Below are 20,956 nucleotides of genomic sequence, written 5' to 3'. Positions count from 1 at the left end.
AGTGACGTCATCAGGGGGCGGCCGGGCTACATGCAGCTTGCTTCAGTCCGGAGTAGGAGGGGCTTGCGGGAGTGACGAGTCCTGACCGCGAAGTGCAGCCCTTCTGGACGGCTCCAGTCGACGCGTCTGGTACCGCGGTGGCGCGGCAACGTCCCCGGGTCACACGGAGCTGATCGGGACCAGCGTACCGTTAGGACCCCACATCAGGTCCTGGCACTCCATAGGGGAATGGCGGAGCGTCTCAGCCTCCATTGCGCGTAACACCTCCCACGTACCTTCATCCATCTCCTCCAAGTCCGTTGCGGGAGAACGAACTGCTGGCGTCATTCTGTCACGGCGGGGTCTTTGCAGCTTACTGCGAGGTATGTTCTCTCGGGATGCAAACGTACTATTCCGGACAAGGCTTGCAGGTAGGAACATATTTATTAATCTAACTACAAAACAACAGGCAAACAACAAAGGCAAGCGTGCCTATCGCACGCGGAAGCTAAGGCGAAAACTTAAACTTAGCTCAAGAAACATGGAACTATGGACAAGGCAAAAACTCTCTTAACTGTGGCATGAAATAAACTAGACTTACGTAGAGGGTTGCGTGACAATAGCGTGAAGCAAACAACTAGAGACAAGGCAAAACTCACGTAACAGGTGCTTGTAGCAAATAATGACACCAGGCCGACTGACCGGCAAAGGAAGGCTTAAATAATGCCTCTTATTAGTGCTCGGGTAGCAGGTGAGCGGTCGAACACTAATCAGAGACAGGTGAACATAATGAGCAACCATGGCAACCAAAACAAACTCAGGAGGTGCACAAACAGGAACTAAAGGCGTCTAAAACTAACAGAACATAACAAAAACATGATCCGGACCACGGATCATGACACAACCATTGAAATACTTTCTATAGTTCAAGACTTACGGTCATTTAAAAATATCACTTCACATCATAGCGGTGGTGACAGTTTTGATGTTAAAAGGTCTAAAAGATTATGTAGAACGTCCGGCGGGCCGGATTAAAAATCATAACTGGCTGCATGTGGCCCGCGGGCCGTATTTTGCCCAGATCTGTAGTAGCATGTAGCCTATAGCCTACCACGTTTACCTTTTTTAAACGACTGGACTAAAATACAAGAAAAGACAGATACGCTTTGCATGAGTAAATAAGCTGCAGGACTGCTTGTATCTCAGATTTCAGATGCAAGCCAATGTAATCTGATATTTTAACTGATATTGGTAAAAAGTTGTGAGGATTCATTCCTCAGGTTGGCCTTTTTTGGTCCACAGCTTGTTTTTACTGGCCGTCCGCATATAAAAAAAGAGAAAATAAATAATTATAAATGAGATGTTATAGTCAAACATAGGTTTTGGAGTAAACTGAATTGTACAAAAACAGAAGCAATTTTTCCCATAAGAAATAATGTAAATCCAATTATTTGTTCCAGACACCCAAAATATTACACTTTTACAAGCAGAAAACATGGAAAATACATAAAAATAATAAGTGAAATAGATAAATGAACATTTAACATTGCTTTGACTTTTATTGAAGACTTTTTAGCTAAACGACAAGGCAGAAAAAATGGATGCCACCTTTGTGATTTGCTAACAGTTCTTCCTTGAAATTAGTGGTGTTTCGTGGACATTCTGCACAAGAGACTAAACGAGGCCAACAGAAAACATAAAAAGCAATGCAGCACATTGCTTCTGAACATAAAAATGGACTCCACTATTTGTTGAAGCCAAGGTGACAAATGAGTTCCTGGACCAGTTCTATGATATCCCTATGAGAATGTTTTGTCATTCACAAGATGTCAACGTCCCAAATGAGTCACAGTCTCATTAGGGCCAAAGTAAATGGAAAATGCAAAAAGTCCCCCTTATCTGCTGGAAATCAGCATTATGACGCAGCACTAGGACAGATCCTTAAACCAATCTGCCGCATGCAAATCGCCTTTGTTGACCGTGCGAGCGACTCAGGAAATTAAGTGTTAAACAAAGACGACTGGCATTCATGGACATGTGAGCATGTTTTCAGGTGAGGACACAATGTAGAAACAATACAAAATAGTTGTTGGGCCTTGGAAGTACAGCATCACATCTGCAAATAAGGCGGGTGTGCATCCCTGCAGACGACCAACATCACAATAAACGTATTGTTTAATGACTAGTTCTCTGAAAACAGCTCATAATTATCTTTGTAAAGGCAGCTCTTGTGTACGCTCTGATGGTATTGGGCAGGAGTAAAGATAAAGGCAAAAAGAGCATGTTAGCCCTCATTAGATCATTTAAATGTAACAGTGTAAGACAACATTCTTACCTGGGGAAACAATTACAGCTCAGTGGAAGCGTCCTGGTCTTCTGCTAATTGAAATGGAACGTTTCGATTGTGTGATGACCCAATCCAAGCCATTCTGATCCAGTGGAACGTAAGAAGAAAATATACATTAATTTAAGCGTCTCTATCCTGCACATTTCAATCACATTGTTTTCATTTCCGATACAATACTGGTTTTGGAGCCATTAGTATCAGCCGATACCGATATGATATCAGCACGAATCATACATACGTTCATTATTTTGTAGTGTGGAATGTTAGAATGAAGGGAAATTACTCCAACAAAGTACAATAGAAGATAGGAAAAAGTCTAACACATGTATTATGAAAAGTCTGGAATGGACTTATGCCGTCATTAGGTCGAAGTGGAGAGGCATTCGTTTTTTTGGCAACAATAATCCTTTAAGATTATAACCATACCAACTTTATTTATGAAGCCATTTAAAACAACCACAGTTGAAAAACAAAGGGTTGTACACCACAAACAAGTAAATACACAAAAAGCAGAGGAATACGGCAAAGGACAGATTAAAATATAGCATTTAAAACAGAGATAAAATAAATATATATACACATAAAAAGAGCAGATCAAAATTATCTTAAGAGCAATTTGTTAGATAAAAGGCAGTTACAAAGTTTAAAAACAGTTTAAACAGTTCAAATTCTAATGCTGGGCTAAAAGCAGTGAGTAAAAATGGTTTTTAAGAAGGGTCTTAAAAGTACCCAAAGAAGTGGCCTGTCTCACATTCAACGCAATAAATTGAATGATGCAGACACAAGCAGAATCTCAGCACACAGCGCCACACTTATTGATAATATTTTTACCAATTATTTTGATGATAATACCACAAGTGGTCTGCTAATATCCGACATCAGTGATCATCTCTGCCAGTTTTCATAATCTATGACAAAAACTACAAAAAGAGGAACATTGATGACAAAAAGACATTCAGAAGAATATGTAAAGAACAAAGTATGACAGTGTTCAAGAATGATCTGAGAGTTGGGACAACGTCTACAGTGACAATGATGTAGATGATGTATATGGTCTTTTTTTTACTTTCATGATGCTTTATGACAAATATTGTCCATTAAAACAACTTAGTAAGAAGCAAAAGGAAAGCAATCAACCATGGATGATAAAATAACTGAAAAAAGCTAGCAACAATACATTACATATAACATTTATAACACAAAGATCTACAGAGGCAGAAAACAAGTACAAAACGTACAAGAACAAGCTAACGGCATACTACGAACATGTAGGAAAGAATACTACAGTCAATTTTTAGACTTACTTAGACTTAGTTCCTCCCATTACTGTGGGAACATTGGGCGACGAGTCCCCTCCATTTGTTCCGGTCACTGGCGACCCTTCTTGCTCCATGCCAGCTGACTCCCATCTCTCTCAGATCTTCCTTGGCTGTTTGTCTCCACGTCTTCTTTGGCCATCCTCTCTTCCTCTTTCCCCCTTCTGGCACCCAGTCCATTGCCACACTTGCCGGTCTCTCTCTCTTGGCAGTCGGAGTACGTGTCCAGCCATTCTCCTTCTCATGCCAGAGACTATGTCAGACAATGGTGCTACCCCTGCCCTTCTCATCACCTCTTCATTGGTGATGTGGTCTCTCCATGAGATCCTCAAGATGTATTTGAGGCACCGTCGGTGGAAGACATCCAGTTTGTTAATAATTCTTGATGTCTTCATCCACGTCTCACAGGCATAGGTCACTGTAGGGATGACCACTGACATATAGAGGGGTAGCTTTGTGGACGTACTGATAGATTTTGATGACCAGATGTTCCGGAGGCGTTGGAAGACTCCTGCAGCTTTTCCGATTCTGGTCTGTACATCCTTTTCTGCGTCTCCAGTGTTTGAAATGTTGCTTCCAAGATATGTGAAGTTCTCAACATACTCTATGCCTTGTTCGCCTACGGTGAGCAGTTGAACGTTTTGGTCTTGTGCGACGGTCATGGCCTTGGTCTTCTCTTGGCTTATACGTAGGCCGACTTTTTCCCCTTGCTCATGCAGATTGTTGGTCAATTTTTGGAGCGCAGCGTAGGAATGGCTAAGCAGAGCCAAGTCGTCCGCAAAGTCCAGATCTGCCAGTCTGCCCTCTCCCCACTTAATGCCGAGGTTTGCTCCGACGACAGACTTCCTCATGACAAAGTCTATGACAATGATGAACAGTAAGGGAAACAAGACTCTCCCTGTGCTGGTACCTTGCTGTGGTGGAGAGCCTTGCGTGTCTCAATGACCCTTGAAAGCTATACCGGCGGGTGATCACACCCAGGGCAGGTTTAACCATGCCGGGCAGGTTTCGGGATAGAGGCCAGACAAAAGTCAACACCCGGTCCTCCAGGTTGGGGGTTGGGCGTGAGGTTAACAACCCCACCCCGTAAAAAAGCACCATGTTACAGAAACGACGAGAAGGAGCCATTCTGGTACACTGCGGCGGAGAAGAAAGGGCGCATCCTTGGATGTATCTATGGCGGGGCCGGGTGAAATCCAGCAGGAAGCCCGACCCCTGATGACCCTGATCTTCGAAACCAAAGCCAACACCAGAGTAGATACCTGGAATGTGCCCACACTGCTACAGTGTGGGCGCATGCACCAGGTGCTGAAGACTATGAGGGACTATCGCCTGGACATCTTAGGCGTTAGTGAAATGAGGTGGACTGGGCAGGGGTGCCTCGTGATTGATTGAGCAACCGTTCTTTTCTCTGGGAAGCAAGACCACCATACCCATGGAGTCTGGATCATCCTTTCCAACTGTGCGGCGCAAGCGCTAGTGGGATGGAAACCGGTGAATGAGCGCATCATCACAGCAAGGCTCTATACTAGACATGCCAAAATCACCATCGTGCAAGTCTATGCCCCAACCGAGGCTGCCTCAGAAGAGGACAAGGATGCCTTCTACAGCCAGCTCCAAGCCGGGCTTGATGAGATCCCCAGCTACGACATCAAGATGCTGATTGGAGACCTAAATGCGAAAGTGGATGGCGACAGAAGGGGCCTCAATGCCACAGTGGGACCACATGGGTCTGCAAGCTCTACCAATGACAACGGGGAAAGACTGTTGATGCTAGCTAGCACCAACGGCCTCAGCATTGGCAACACGTTTTTCAAGCACAAACAGATCCATAAGATGACATGGGTTTCACCTGGGGGCAGAACCCGAAATGAGCTGGACTACATATGCATAAACACAAGATGGCGTTCGTCACTGCTAGACCTTCGTGCACACATGGGTGCAGATGTAGGCTCAGATCACTTTCTTGTGGTGGGTAAAATCAGGCTGAAGCGGAAAAAGGTGCAAAAAATGCAGCCCAAGAGACCCTACGCCATGGGTGTCAAACTCTGGCCCGCGGGCCAAATTTGGCCCACCGTGTAATTTCACTTGGCCCTTGAGGCGATATCAAATTAACACTAAAGCTGGCCCGCCGATCCTCCCGGGAGTTTTCCAAACGCCAGCCAGCCAGCCAGCCAGCGAGTGCTGGCCCAGTCACATAACATGTGCGGCTTCTGCACGCACACACATTAGAATGCAACGCATACTTCATCAACAGCGATACAGGTTACACTGAGGGTAGCCGAATAAAAAACTTTAACACTGTTAGAAATATACGCCACACTGTGAATCCACACCAAACCAGAACCCTTTGCAGCACTAACTCTTCCGGGACGCTACAAGGTGTGTGTGTGTGGGGGGGAGGTTTGGTGGTAGTGGGGGTGTATTTTGTAGCGTCCCAGAAGAGTTAGTGCTGCAAAGGATTCTGGGTATTTGTTCTGTTGTGTTTATGTTGTGTTACGGTGCGGATGTTCTCCCGAAAAGTGTTTGTCATTCTTGTTTGGTGTGGATTCACAGTGTGGCGTATATTTCTAACAGTGTTAAAGTTTTTTATACTGGCACCCTCTGTGTAACCTGTATCGCTGTTGATGAAGTATGCGTGGCATTCGCTCGTGTGTGCGTACAGAAGCCGCACGTTTTTTGTGACTGGGTCCGAACGATGTTAGAATGGATGAAAAGCGAACGTGACGATAGCTCCTAGAGTACGTTAAAGGTTAATTTGTTCAACCTTGGCCCGCGGCTTTGTTCAGTTTTAAATTTTGGCCCACTCTGTATTTGAGTTTGACACCCCTGCCCTATGCAGTGGAAAAGCTTAAGAACACCAACCTGTCGAGAAGCTACCGTAAGGAGTTGAGGAAGAAGCTTGAGGTACCACCACATCCTTCCATTGAGGAGCAGTGGAGTCTGTTCTCCCGTGCCATCACTGAGACTGCGGAAACAGTTTTAGGCAGAAGAAGGGGCACCAACAAGGAGAGATGGATAACGGAAAAGACCTGGAAATGGATTGACGAAAGGAAGATGGCAAAGATGGAAAGAGAACAGAAGAGGAGGCTCCGATGCTGGAGGATGAAAGACGAGGAGTACAGACGCCTGGACCGGGAAGTAAAAAAGAGCTGCAGGAAAGGCAAACGGAGGTGGCTGGAGGAGAAAGCAAAAGAAGCACAAGGGGCAGCAGAGAAAAACAACACTAAAACACTCTACAGGATTGTGCGGGAGCTAACCAGCTCCAGGAGCAGCTCCGGGGTGCCAATCAAGAGCAGGGATGGCAGGGCACTCCTAAGCGACGAGGAACAGGAGGCAAGGTGGGTGGAGCACTTCAAAGAGGTTCTCAACCAGCTAACACCTCCCACTCTCTTTCTTTTTGATCGGGAAACACCAGCCCCAACTCTGACAGTCACTTCAGAAGAGATAACCAGGACCGAGGTTGCCCAAGCAATCAAGAGCCTCAAGAGCAGCAAGGCACCAGGACTCGACGAGGTATCTGCTGAGTTGCTGAAGCACGGTCAAGAGGTGGTCGTGGAGAGCCTCACGCACCTGTTCAACCTGATCTGGCATGCCGAAGAGGTCCCTGCCGACTGGAGATGGGGGATTATAGTGATGCTGCCAAAGAAGGGAAACCTTGCAGACTGCAACAACTGGCGGGGCATCACACTGCTATCGATCCCAGGCAAGGTTTTCTGTAGTATGCTGCTCTAACGCCTAAAAGACGAGGTAGATAACATCTTAAGGGAAGAGCAAGCCGGCTTCCGAAAGGGAAGGTCGTGCGCGGAACAGATCTTCACTCTTCGCAACATCATAGAACAGTGCCAAGAACTCCAGACACCCCTCATCATCAATTACATCGATTTCAAGAAAGCCTTCGACAGCATCCACCGCGAATCACTGTGGCAGATCCTCCAGCTATACGGTATACCATCAAAGTACGTCAACATCTTCAGAGCCCTGTACCACAACTCCAACTGTCGAGTGAAAACCACCAACAGCACAACCGACGACTTTGACATTGTGACCGGGGTAAGACAGGGTTGCATCTTGTCTCCCTTACTGTTCAATTATTAGACTGGCACAAAAATAATATGAGAGCAACATGGGGCATCCTAAATAGCATTATTAAAAATGGTGCTAAAAAGGACTATCCTAAATTCTTATCAGACGGAAATGTGAAAAAAGACAACATGAACAAAGTAGTTGAAAGCATCAATAAGTGTTTGTGAACATTGGACCAAATCTGGAGGAAAAGATCCAGATCCGGAGTCAGTTGTAAACTTGAACGACACTATAGAAAGAAATCCCAACTCGATGTTCCTCGAGACTAGGACAAAAGAGGAAATAATCATGTGGAGGGGGCGTGGTCCACGCGTTCCCTGTGGGCAGGGCGTGTGCAGGAGCCGGCTGTGAAGCAACTGACAGGTGAGGAGATATCTCAGCTGGAACGAGTTATCTAATCACCTGTTTCTTTATTAGCGGCGTCGGAGAGCATGAGAGGGGGTGTCTGACGGGGAGTGGAGGCGCGACACCCAGGCTGCTGAAAAGCACAGAAAGACGACCAAGGAAAAGCGTCAGAGACTGGGAGGTAGAAAACACAAATAAAAGACAATTGTAAATACACAGCTGAAGGCTGTCGCGTGGTAATATTGGTCCAAGAAAGAACCCAACGACAAGAAGACTGGTCACATTGGCGCCCAACCAGGTTTGGACCAAAATTTTTAAAAAAAAATTTAAAAAAAGGAAGAAAGAAAATGTCGGCTCCAACTCCCCTGGAGGCACTTGGGCGAGTGCTGGCGGAGGTGTCGGCGGCGAGTCAGCAGCAGCTGGACATCCTGCAGGCGCTGATGAGTAGGGCGGGAGGGGCAGCGACAACTGTCCTCCTCCATAGATTGCACAGTATTGGCATCACAAAGTTTGTTCAACTCCGTTCATTCAAATCCCCTCTGTCTCCCGTTTCCTCTGGTGTCCCCCAGGGCACTGTGCTTGGTCCCCTGCTTTTTATCATTTACATTCTTCCCCTGGGCAATATTTTCCGTACATTTAAAATAAATTTTCACTGTTATGCGGATGACACCCAGCTCTACATCTCAACCAAACCAACTGCCTCTCTTCCTCCTTCCTCCCTTACAGACTGCCTCAGTGAACTCAAGCAGTGGTTCTCATCCAATGTCCTTCAACTCAATAGTAATAAAACCAAAATCTTACTTGTCGGTACAAAAACCATTCTCGCCAAAACCAACAGCTTGTCAATTACTCTCTGCAATTCCTCTGTCTCACCCTGCTCCCAAGTCAAGAGTCTGGGTGTCATCCTCGACAGCACACTCTCCTTTCAAGCCAACATAAACAGCATTATTCATTGTAATCATCTTTTCTTCACTATTTTTGTTGTTATTTTTTTATCCAATTTGATTTTATTGTTTTGATTTTGTACGGTGTCCTTGAGTGCCCAGAAAGGCGCCTTATAAATACAATTTAAGAAGAAGAAGAAGGGCGAGAGGGGCAGCGACAATGAAAGCGCACACCTCCAGAAGCAGAAGACACCCAGGCGTACATAGACATTTTTGAGGCCACGGCGGCGGCTTGCGTCTGGCCTGAAGAAGAGTGGGGGGTGAGGCTGCTGCCGCTCCTGGCAGGGGAGGCGCAGCGGGCGGTGCTGAGCCTGCCGGCGGCCTCCAGAGTCCAATCTGCTGATCTCCGGCGGGCCATACTGGACCGGGTCGGCAGCTCCGTAGGGGACCACCGACGCCGATTCCGAGCCATGCGGCTGGGGCCCGAGGACCACCCGTCCGCCTTCAGCCACCAGATCCGAGACGCGGCGGCACGGTGGCTGAAACGTCGAGAACAGGACGCCCCCATGTTCGAGATGATTCTGCTGGAGCAGTTTCTCGAGTCCATACCGGCATGGACCTCGGCGTGGGTCCGGTACCACAGCCCGCGGGACCTGACGTCGGCGGTGACCTGGGCAGAGGACCACCTGGCGGTCCATAGGGAGGAGGCGACCCCGAAGACTGAAGAACGACCCACACTGGCCCCGCGCAGATGACTCGTCCAAGCCGAGGAGACAGCGACCCCAGAGCCATGCCCCCGCCCGGCGGAGGAGGCCTCGACCCGCGATCAGGTTACCGCCTCGCACATGCCCCCACGGCCCAAGACACCACACCCACCAGTCTCATCATGGGGGGATATAATCTTTCCTCTGCTCCTTATTTCCAGGGTACCAGCGCTGCTGAGATGGGGCTTCCCCCGCAGACGGGACCTCGAACACCAGGGCAGACGTGCTGGAGGTGCGGGCAGCCCGGTCATGTGCGAGGAGAGTGCTCCATGATGGAAGTGGGACAGGTGACACAGGTTGCTGGCCCTCAAGCGCCCTCCCCCGATCCAGGGGAGATGTATTGCGTCCCGGTAAGGGTACAAGGGAGTACATACCGGGTCATGGTGGATTCGGGCTGAAAACCGTCCATGATCCACCAGAACCTGGTTCGACCCGGGGCGTTGAGGCATGCGACACAGGGGCGAATTAGGTGTATACATGAGGATGCGCACGCGTATCCTATTGTGCCATTAGAGATTTGGTATAAGGGACAAAAGCATAGGGTTAAGGTTGCCGTAAGCGTGCACCTGACGCACCCCATAATTTTAGGGACAAATTGGCCGGGGTTTCACCAGCTTGTGACACAATGTGTGGGGTGCGTTCACGGACAGTAGGACAGAGGAATATCCGCGCAGTTCTCATTGGCGACGCGGGTTCATCCGGCACTGCCGAGCGGGAAACGGCAGGGGCTTCGTGGGAAGACCCCCGGTTCCCCCGTTAGCACCCGACGGAAGATTTTCCCCTTGAGCAGTCCGGTGAAGAAACTTTGCGCTCGGCCTGGGACCAGGTGGATTACATCGACGGTCAGCTGGTGCGCCCGGGGAAAGCGCGGGTATTCCCCCACTTTTCAATTATTAGAGATAGGTTATACAGAGTGAGCCGTGAAATTTAAACAGGAGAGGAATCCACCCAGTTGTTGGTGCCAAAACACCGCCGGGAAATGATCTTCCAGGCGGCGCATTGTAATCCCATGTCTGGCCACATGGGGTACGATAAAACACTCAATCGGGTCATGGTCCGATTCTATTGGCCGAGCATCCGGGCAGACGTGCGCCGGCGGTGTGCTGCCTGCCCGGATTGGCAGCTGGTGAATCCAAAGGCCATCCCGAAGGCGCCCTTGCGCCCATTACCGCTCATGGAGGTCCCATTCGAGAGAATTGGGATGGACCTCATCGGACCATTTCACCCGAGCACATGGGAATATCGCTTTGTGTTAGTCCTGGTGGATTACGCAACGCGCTATCCCGAAGCAGTGCCCCTGCGCTCCATCTCTGCCAAGAGTGTTGCGCAAGCTCTGTTTCAGGTCATCTCCCGAGTCGGAATACCGAAAGAGATTCTGACGGACCAAGGCACATCCTTTATGTCACGCACGTTAAAGGAACTATACGGGTTACTGGGAATTAAAGCGATCCGCACCAGTGTGTACCACCCACAAACAGATGGGCTGGTGAAACGGTTAAATAAAACGATGAAAACCATGATCCGTAAGTTCACGCACGAGGACAAACCAAATTGGGATAAATGGCTGGATCCCCTAATGTTTACGATGCGGGAGGTACCTCAGGCCTCCATAGGCTTTGCGCCTTTCGAGCTATTATACGGTAGAATGCCGTGCGGAGTGCTGGACCTAATTAAGGAAAGCTGGGAGGTGGGTTCAAGCTCCAGCAAAAACGAAATTCAGTACGTCATGGACATGCGAGCAAAACTCCACATAGTGGAGAGAATTTGCTCCGCGCCCAGCAACGGCAGCAGCGCACGTATAACAAGGGGACCCAGCTTAGAAAATTTTCACCGGGAGAAAAAGTGCTTGTATTACTCCCAACCTCCAACTCCAAATTACTTGCGCGCTGGCAAGGTCCTTTTGAGGTCACACGGCAAGTGGGTGATGTGGACAACGAGGTTCGGCGCTCGGACCGGGGTGGAGGCACACAAATATACCATCTAAACCTACTGCAGGCATGGAGGGAGGCGGAGCCTGTTTCCATGGTGACGGTAGTGAGGGAGGAGGAGGAGTTGGGGTCAGAGGTTCCGCGCTCTGCCCATCCCCCTCCCCTGCCCTGTGACGACTAGCTCACGTTAGCGCAGAAAGCGGATGTTGCTAAGCTGCAGCGGCGCTTTTCTGATGTGTTCTCCTCTCGGCCCGGCCGCACAAACCTCATTCAACATCATATTGAGACCAGCCCGGGTGTTACGGTGCGATCTCGGCCATACAGACTCCCCGAACACAAGCGCAAAGTAGTTCGGGAAGAATTAAAATCCATGTTGGGGCGGTATGGCGTAGTGGGTAGAGCGGCCATGCCAGAAACCTGAGGGTTGCAGGTTCGCTCCCCGCCTCTTGACATCCAAATCGCTGCCGTTGTGTCCTTGGGCAGGACACTGCACCCTTGCCCCCGGTGCCACTCACACTGGTGAATAAATGATAGGTGGTGGTCGGAGGGGCCGTAGGCGCAAACTGGCAGCCTCGCTTCTGTCAGTCTACCCCAGGGCAGCTGTGGCTACAAATGTAGCTTACCACCACCAGGTGTGAATGAATGATGGGTTCCCACTTCTCTGTGAGCGCTTTGAGTATCTAATAATAGAAAACCTAATCCATTATTATGTTGGAATTGGGGGTAATAGAAGAATCCCACAGTGCGTGGTGCAGCCCCATCGTTATGGTGGGGAAGAAGGATGGGTCTGTGCGCTTCTGTGTGGATTACCGGAAGGTGAATGAAATATCACGTTTCGACGCGTACCCAATGCCTCGGGTCGACGAGCTCCTGGATCGGCTAGGCACTGCTCGTTTTTTCACGACACTGGATTTAACCAAGGGCTACTGGCAGATTCCCTTATCACCAGAGTCCCGGGAAATAACGGCCTTTTCCACTCCGGAAGGTTTATACCAGTTCGTGACACTTCCGTTTGGTTTGTTCGGTGCGCCCCGCCACGTTCCAGCGCCTTATGGACCGGGTGCTGCGCCCTCACGCGGCATACGCAGCGGCTTACCTGGATGATGTTATCATCCAGAGTAGCAGCTGGGAAGATCACATGCGGCGGGTGGGGGCGGTGCTCGAGTCCCGCAGGCGGGCGTAGCTCACCGCCAACCCTGCGAAGTGTGCGGTTGGCCGGAGGGAGGTACAGTATTTGGGGTACCACTTAGGGGGCCAGCCTGTCCACCCCCAAAGACGAAAGAAGAGGTGAGGCAGTTTTTGGGTATGGCAGGGTGTTACCGGCGGTTTATTCCCTGGTTTGCGGACCTGACCAGCCCACTGACTGACCTCACCCGAAAGGGTGCGCCAGAGCTGGTCCAGTGGACGGAGCAGTGCCAGCGGGTGTTCGAACAGGTAAAATCAGCACTCTGCGAGGAGCCGGTACTGCGCATGCCTGACTTCACCATCCCTTTCTGTCTGCAGGCGGACGCGTCAGGCCAGGACTGGGGGCGGTGCTGTCCCAGCGGGTGGAAGACGTCAACCGCCCCATCTTGTACATTAGCCGAAAGCTCTCGGACCGGGAGGCGAGGTACAGTACGGTGGAGAGGGAGTGCCTCACCATCCGGTGGGCGGTCGGGGCCCTCCGGTACTACCTGTTGGGGTGCGCCTTCAGTCTCTGCTCGAACCACAAACCGCTCCAATGGCTCCACCACATGAAGGATGCCAACGCACGGATCACCCGGTGGTACCTTGCGTCGCAACCCTACAACTTCCGGGTGGTCCAGCGGCCGGGGACGCAGATGGCCGTAGCCGACTTCCTCTCTCGCCCCTCTACGGGGGAGGGGGGTGGGGGTGGGGGTGAGCACGGCCGGCCGGCTGCCCGGCCTGAATCTGGCGGTGGAGGCATGTGGAGGGGGCGTGGTCCATGCGTTCCCTGTGGGCAGGGCGTGTGCAGGAGCCGGCTGTGAAGCAACTGACAAGTGAGGAGTTATCTAATCACCTGTCTCTTTATTAGCGGCGTCGGAGAGCATGAGAGGGGGTGTCTGACGGGGAGTGGAGGCACGACACCCAGGCTGCTGAAAAGCACAGAAAGAGGACCGAGATATAGACTGCTGAAAAGCCTCAGAGGAAGAAAACACAAATACAAGACAATTGTAAATCCACAGCTGAAGGGTGTCGCATGGTAATATTGGTCCAAGAAAGAACCCAACGACAAGAAGACTGGTCACAAATCAATATTGTGAAAACATGTAAAAGGACTTAAAACGTGTAATATTTACAGATGGTACAACTGTGTTTTGTTCAGGAAAGAAAACACACAAACACTAATACAAATAACAGAATACATTAACACATTAAAGAGATGGTTTGACAAAAACAGACTATCTTTGAATCTCAGTAAAACTAAAATAGTGCTATTTGGTAACAGTAGAAGGGAAACTCACACAAATATAAATAGACATTGAAAGAGTCTATTTAAGTCTATAAAGAGATCAATAAAAACATAAAGAGATCAATAAAAACATTTCTATGCAGATCAACAGTGAAACCTGTCTCCTACAAGACATTCTTAAAAGTCATTATTCTACAATATATTACATCACAGTTGGCACGGTGAGCCTCCACAGCTCCCCTGAAACAGATTTTATGAATTACATTTTTTTTTGACCTCGTGCTTTATTAATATCATACTACAAAAAGCTGTGCACTACAAAATGTGCTCATTGCAGCCATTAATCCTGACTTCAGCACAAATTGTTCTAATTTATTTTTGTTTCGTAGGTTAAATGTTTTACATATAGTGCTCCTGTTAATGTTGCTGATCAATTTGAATGTATCATGTATTGAATTTATTTTTAATTGTGTTTTTCAGTATCAATGGTTCAAGTCGGTTTTTGTATAGTTTAAATAAGGATTTTTTTTTTTCCGGGCAAATTTTAATATTTTCTGTTATGGATCAAAAACAATGTTAATAAAGTTATTTGTTGTAAGTTATCTATATTCCCTGTTCTTATTTTCTATACTGTCAGTAAGGATACAATGTTATGTTACAGTCACGGCAGAGCGCAAAATATTTTCTCCTACCTAGGGTCCGTAATAGAACATAAATGAGAAGCACTGCCTTGCAGGAAGCTGCTACATTTCCACCCTGACACAGTGAAACCCTCATTGGAGTGTGCAGGTGTCAATCTTTTAAAAAATGAGTTCAAACTTGTGACCAAAACAAAAGTGGCTCCTGGCTGAAGCATCTAAGTGCATATTAATGTCATTTTTGGGGTAATAAAAACAGTCTTTTTTTGAAAGTTCTCCCTCAGAATGCTGACAGCAGTCAAATAGGTCAACAATGAGCGGGCCAAAGTCAGCAGGCTGAAAGCTGGCCACAGCGCGACGCTTCCAAAATAATGTCAACCATAATCTGTCTGTCAGGAGGCAGGAATGTAAGCAGGTCAGTACAATTTATATAACACCTCCTCACATTACTGTTATTAGTATGTGTTGTCAGATCAGGCAATCAGTGGCTGATTAAAAAAATGTCCCCACATAAATGCACCACAAGTTTAAACACTTAAAAAACATCTACGGCGTCCCTTATGGATTGTGTTAAAAATGATTGTACAAAACCCAAAACCAGTAAAGTTGGCACATTGTGTAAATCGTACATAAAAACAGAATCAATGTTTTGCAAGTCCTTATCAACTTATATTCAATTGAATAGACTGCAAAGACAAGATACTTAGTTCAAACTGAGAAACTTACATTTTATTTTGCAAATAATCATTAACTTAGAATTTAATGGCACCAACACATTGCAAAAAAGTTGGCACAGGGGCATTTGTACCACTGTGTTACATGGCCTTTTCTTTTAACAACACTCAGTACGTTTGGGAACTGAGGAGACCAATTTTCAAGCTTTTCTAGGCTGACCATACGTCCTCTTTTCCCCGGACATGTCCTCTTTTGCGGGACTGTCCGGGGTGTCTGGGCGGGGTTTCTTTAATGCCTCAAATGTCCGGCATTTTGAATTAGGGTTGCGTGTATTTTCAATGTACGTCCAGAGTTAAGTTAAGGAGGGGTTAAAAAAAAAAACTGAAGGTGCGCGCACGTAGCAACATTCGTGAGGGAGTGGCAGACACACAGAGCGAGAGAGCTAGTGAGTGGAGAGAGACATGAGAACAAGAAATGCCGAAATGTAAATGCAACTTCACGGATGATTTGCGGGAAAAGTATTTGTGTTTTCGTCCTGGCCGTGACACATGGGAAGCAGAATGCACTGTGTGCAAAGCAGCAACGTATGTATCTGTGGCAAATAAAGGGGCCAACGATCTACAAGCCCATATCGACACTACAAAGCACAAAACAGCTGTGCAGGGCGAGAGCTCGTCTGCTTGTTTTGAGGCATTATTTATGTTTACATTATATACAAGAGGTTATTTTGAATATTTCTACCTCTGCACTTTTTTTCCCAAAACTGTGAATGTTACAGAATATAAGTGTGACTTATTTTGTTATACTGTCAACCAGTGTTGGCGTTAACGCACTTTTTGTGTCTTTTTAACGCATTGAAATCAGAAAGGACGCAGATTATAGTTTTCTTTTACCATTTGTGGCCCCCAGCTAATGTTTTAAAGGCCCACGGCACATTCTAAAAATACTATTAAAATAAACAAAAACATAACAAAAGTGAAATAAAAAAGCTTAAAGGTGAAATGTAATTTAGAAAAAGTTGCAATGTTGACTAATAAAACAAAGCTGTTTTTTTTTCTTTCAAAATGTCATTGCTCAAAACATAATATTGAATCAAAATCAATGTTATTATGAATTATTGACCTATCAAAGGTTCCGATTACTTCACATCAAATATTCCACTTTGAAAAATATTTTTGGTGGAAGATTTTGCATATTTTGTGTGTTTGCCATAAAAAACATAGTTTTGTTTGACAAAAAAGGGCAGAAAACAAACAAACAAAAAAAACAACATAAACAAAACAAACATTTTGAAATGAGGAATCGATCTGAAGTTGATGTAGACTCCAGAGATTTAAGCGTTAAATATAAAATTTATGTATGCCCTGGCACACCATTATCATCATTTCATGACCCAAGGAAAACACTTTTTACACTTTTATACTGAAATAAATACACCTACAACTTATTAAATAAAAACATAGAAAAAACTACCAGCAGCGGTAAAGTTTAGATTCATGAAGGAAAGAAGAAAGTGAATGAATTAATGTTTATAACTAAATACAATGTTCTTTTGTATTATCTTTTTTAATGAATTAAGTAACATTTATGACAACCTTTTTCCAAAACACAATATAGAATGTGAGATATAACAGGATAATGCATACATTTGTCATTTGTTTTCAAAACGCTTACAAAAAAGTGGGAAACCCAAAAATTTACTGCGGGACCCCATTTTGAAAATTCCTAGCGCCAACACTGCTGTCAACAGAGGAGAAAAAAAGCTTTATTTAAAAAATATATTATTTATAAAGTAAGTTCGAGTATCATTGGCAAATGTTCATCTAGTCCCGGCCTTGGCGTGCTGCCCGCCTTGGCACGCATGTGTGTGTCCTCTTTTTGGGATTTCAGAATATGGTCAGCCTAAGATTTTCAGGTGGAATTATTTCCCATTCTTGCTTGATGTACAGCTTAAGTTTTCAACAGGCTTCATATTTTGCCACACATTTTCAATGGGAGACAGGTCTGGACTCCAGGCAGGCCAGTCAAGTACCCACATTTTTTTACTATGAAGCCACGCTGTTGTAATGCGTGGCTTGGCATTGTCTTGCTGAAATAAGCAGGGGCGTCCATGATAACGTTGCTTGAATGGCAACATATGTTGTTGCAAAACCTGTATGTACCTTTCAGCATTAATGGTGCCCTCACAGATGTGTAAGTTACCCATGCCTTGGGCACTAACCATACTTGCCAACCCTCCCGGTTTTACTGGGAGACTATTCAGCGCCTCTCCCGATAACCTCCCGGCAGAAATTTTCTCCCGACAAACTCCCGGTATTCAGCCAGAGCTAGAGGCCACGCCCCCTCCAGCTCAATGCGGACCTGAATGGGGACAGCCTGTTCTCACGTCCGCTTTCCCAAAATATAAACAGCTTGCCTGCCCAATGACATCATAACATCTACGGCTTTTAGAGAGTAGAGTGCACAACTGCGCACACAAGGAGACGAAGCAGAAGAACGAGGAAGTTACAGACATGGCGACGCCGTCGACGAGCAAAATGAAGAAATCCGCTTGCAAGTTCCAAAACAAATGGAAACAAGAATTTCAGTTCATCCAGGACAGTTCGAAGGGGAAGGTGTATGTTGCCTGTACATTTTGTAGAACAGACTTCTCCATTGAACACGGTGGCCGAAATGATATACTCATTCATGAACGGAGAGCGAAGCACATGGCGGCGGCAGCGCAGCACCGTTCACAGCCCAGTATTATGGGCCACCTCGCAAAATGTATTATATATATATAATTAAAAAATAAAATAAAATTAAAAAAAATATATATATGTATATATATATATATATATAGCTAGAGTTCACTGAAAGTCAAGTATTTTATATATATATATATATATATATATATATATATATATATATATATATATATATATATATATATATGAAATACTTGAGTTGGTAAATTCTAGCTGTAAATATACTCCCCTCTTAACCAGTTGATGTTCAAACTCATAAACTTTTTTTTTTTTTTGCAAATAATAATTAACTTACAATTTCATGGCTGCAACACGTGCCAAAGTAGTTGGGAAAGGGCATGTTCACCACTGTGTTACATTGCCTTTCCTTTTAACAACACTCAGTAAACGTTTGGGAACTGAGGAGACACATTTTTTAAGCTTATGTGGAATTATTTCCCATTCTTGCTTGATGTACAGCTTAAGTTGTTCAACAGTCCGGAGGTCTCCGTTGTGGTATTTTAGGCTTCATAATGCGCCACACATTTTCAATGGGAGACAGGTCTGGACTACAGGCAGGCCAGTCTAGTACCCGCACTCTTTTACTATGAAGCCACGTTGATGTAACACGTGGCTTGGCTTTGTCTTGCTGAAATAAGCAGGGGCGTCCATGGTAACGTTGCTTGGATGGCAACACATGTTGCTCCAAAACCTGTATGTACCTTCCAGCATTAATGGCGCCTTCACAGATGTGTAAGTTACCCATGTCTTGGGCACTAATACACCCCCATACCATCACAGATGATGGCTTTTCAACTTTGCGCCTATAACAATCCGGATGGTTCTTTTCCTCTTTGGTCCGGAGGACACAACGTCCACAGTTTCCAAAAACAATTTGAAATGTGGACTCGTCAGACCACAGAACACTTTTCCACTTTGTATCAGTCCATTTTAGATCAAGTCAGGCCCAGCAAAGTCGACGGCGTTTCTGGGTGTTGTTGATAAACGGTTTTCGCCTTGCGTAGGAGAGTTTTAACTTACACTTACAGATGTAGCGACCAACTGTAGTTACGGTCAGTGGGTTTCTGAAGTGTTCCTGAGCCCATGTGTTGATATCCTTTACACACTGCTGTTGCTTGTTGATGCAGTACAGCCTGAGGGATCGAAGGTCACGGGCTTAGCTGCTTACGTGCAGTGATTTCTCCAGATTCTCTGAACCCTTTGATGATATTACGGACCGTAGATGGTGAAATCCCTAAATTCCTTGCAATAGCTGGTTGAGAAAGGTTTTTCTTAAACTGTTCAACAATTTGCTCACGCATTTGTTGACAAAGTGGTGACCCTCGCCCCATCCTTGTTTGTGAATGACTGAGCATTTCATGGAATCTACTTTTATACCCAATCATGGCACCCACCTGTTCCCAATTTGCTTGTTCACCTGTGGGATGTTCCAAATAAGTGTTTGATGAGCCTTCCTCAACTTTATCAGTATTTATTGCCACCTTTCCCAACTTCTTTGTCATGTGTTACTGGCATCAAATTTCAAAGTTAATTATTTGCAAAAAAAAAATTGTTATCATTTTGAACATCAAATATGTTGTCTTTGTAGCATATTCAACTGAATATGGGTTGAAAATGATTTGCAAATCATTGTATTCCGTTTATATTTACATCTAACACAATTTCCCAACTCATATGGAAACGGGGTATGTATAACACAGTAGACATACATGTTTTGTCACCTTTTATGTGCAGCAGTTTGGCAGTATGAGTGAGCTTACGCTTACAAATGCAGTGGTAAGCCTGGGTCCATAACACATTTTGCTGGACCATACATTGTCCCAAGTTCTATTGCGCATAAACAATATTGACAGTATTATTTTGAGAACAAATTAAGCACTAATGTAATCATAATAAACAACAATGTAAGTAACCTTCTCAAATAAACATTTTTCTCATTATTGTCCTAATTTTTACCATCGTAAAAGGAAGTTCAATAACTTTTAATCATCCAAAAATAATCAAATAAAATGGACTCAATCTTAGTTAGCAAAAATTGAACATCAGAATTGAACATCTTAAAGTGATGTTTTTTCCAGAGTTAGAAAAACTTTGTCCGTCCGTGTTGATGGGCTCATCTTGCTTATTTGGTTTGTAGATTAAATATTCCTGCAATGGGGCATTTGGCTTTGCAATCATTTGTTTTTTTTTTACTTTGCTGCACTTCTTACTAGCGAGTAGTGACTATGAGGCTCTGTCCGAGCTTTGAGTGCGTAGAGGTCTCGCCTCCACCCACGGACACAATGATTGTGGATGACCGACAAGAGGATTCACTCCATTCAAGAATGGAATAAATACACTCAGCTGCTGAGGGCAATGAACCCTCTCGCACCCTGCTTGTAAGCGAGAGACAAAAAACAAACAAACATGGCAATTGATCAATGACGCAAAGCTATTGAGTTCATTTTCAGGCATGTGAGCACCTTTTGAGAAAAAGAGACAATGACTAAAAAAAAGGAACATTTGTATCGGCACAATGTGCTGCCCCGAAAGAAAATCTTGAACATGAAGACACATTTCCTGCAATTGGGTGCATTTTGACACTATATTTTACCTTTAGATTTATTGTCATATACCAACCTCTTTTGGCTGTCTTATTGAGAAGTGTACCACAAAATGTTCAATTTTTAGTAGATCATTTCCTAACATTCTCATCATTGAAAATGTAATGTGAAATTTTAAAACATGCATGTAAAGAACTTGGAAAACGTGGCAACTCAATCCTGTCTCTACGACTCCTCGCCCCTTGGTAATATTCTTCTGGTGTTGAGACCTTACGTCAAAAACATATATTT

This window comes from Entelurus aequoreus, linkage group LG01, assembly GCF_033978785.1.
Source record: "Entelurus aequoreus isolate RoL-2023_Sb linkage group LG01, RoL_Eaeq_v1.1, whole genome shotgun sequence".
NCBI lineage: Eukaryota > Metazoa > Chordata > Actinopteri > Syngnathiformes > Syngnathidae > Entelurus > Entelurus aequoreus.
Note: the sequence above shows the minus strand (reverse complement) of the source record.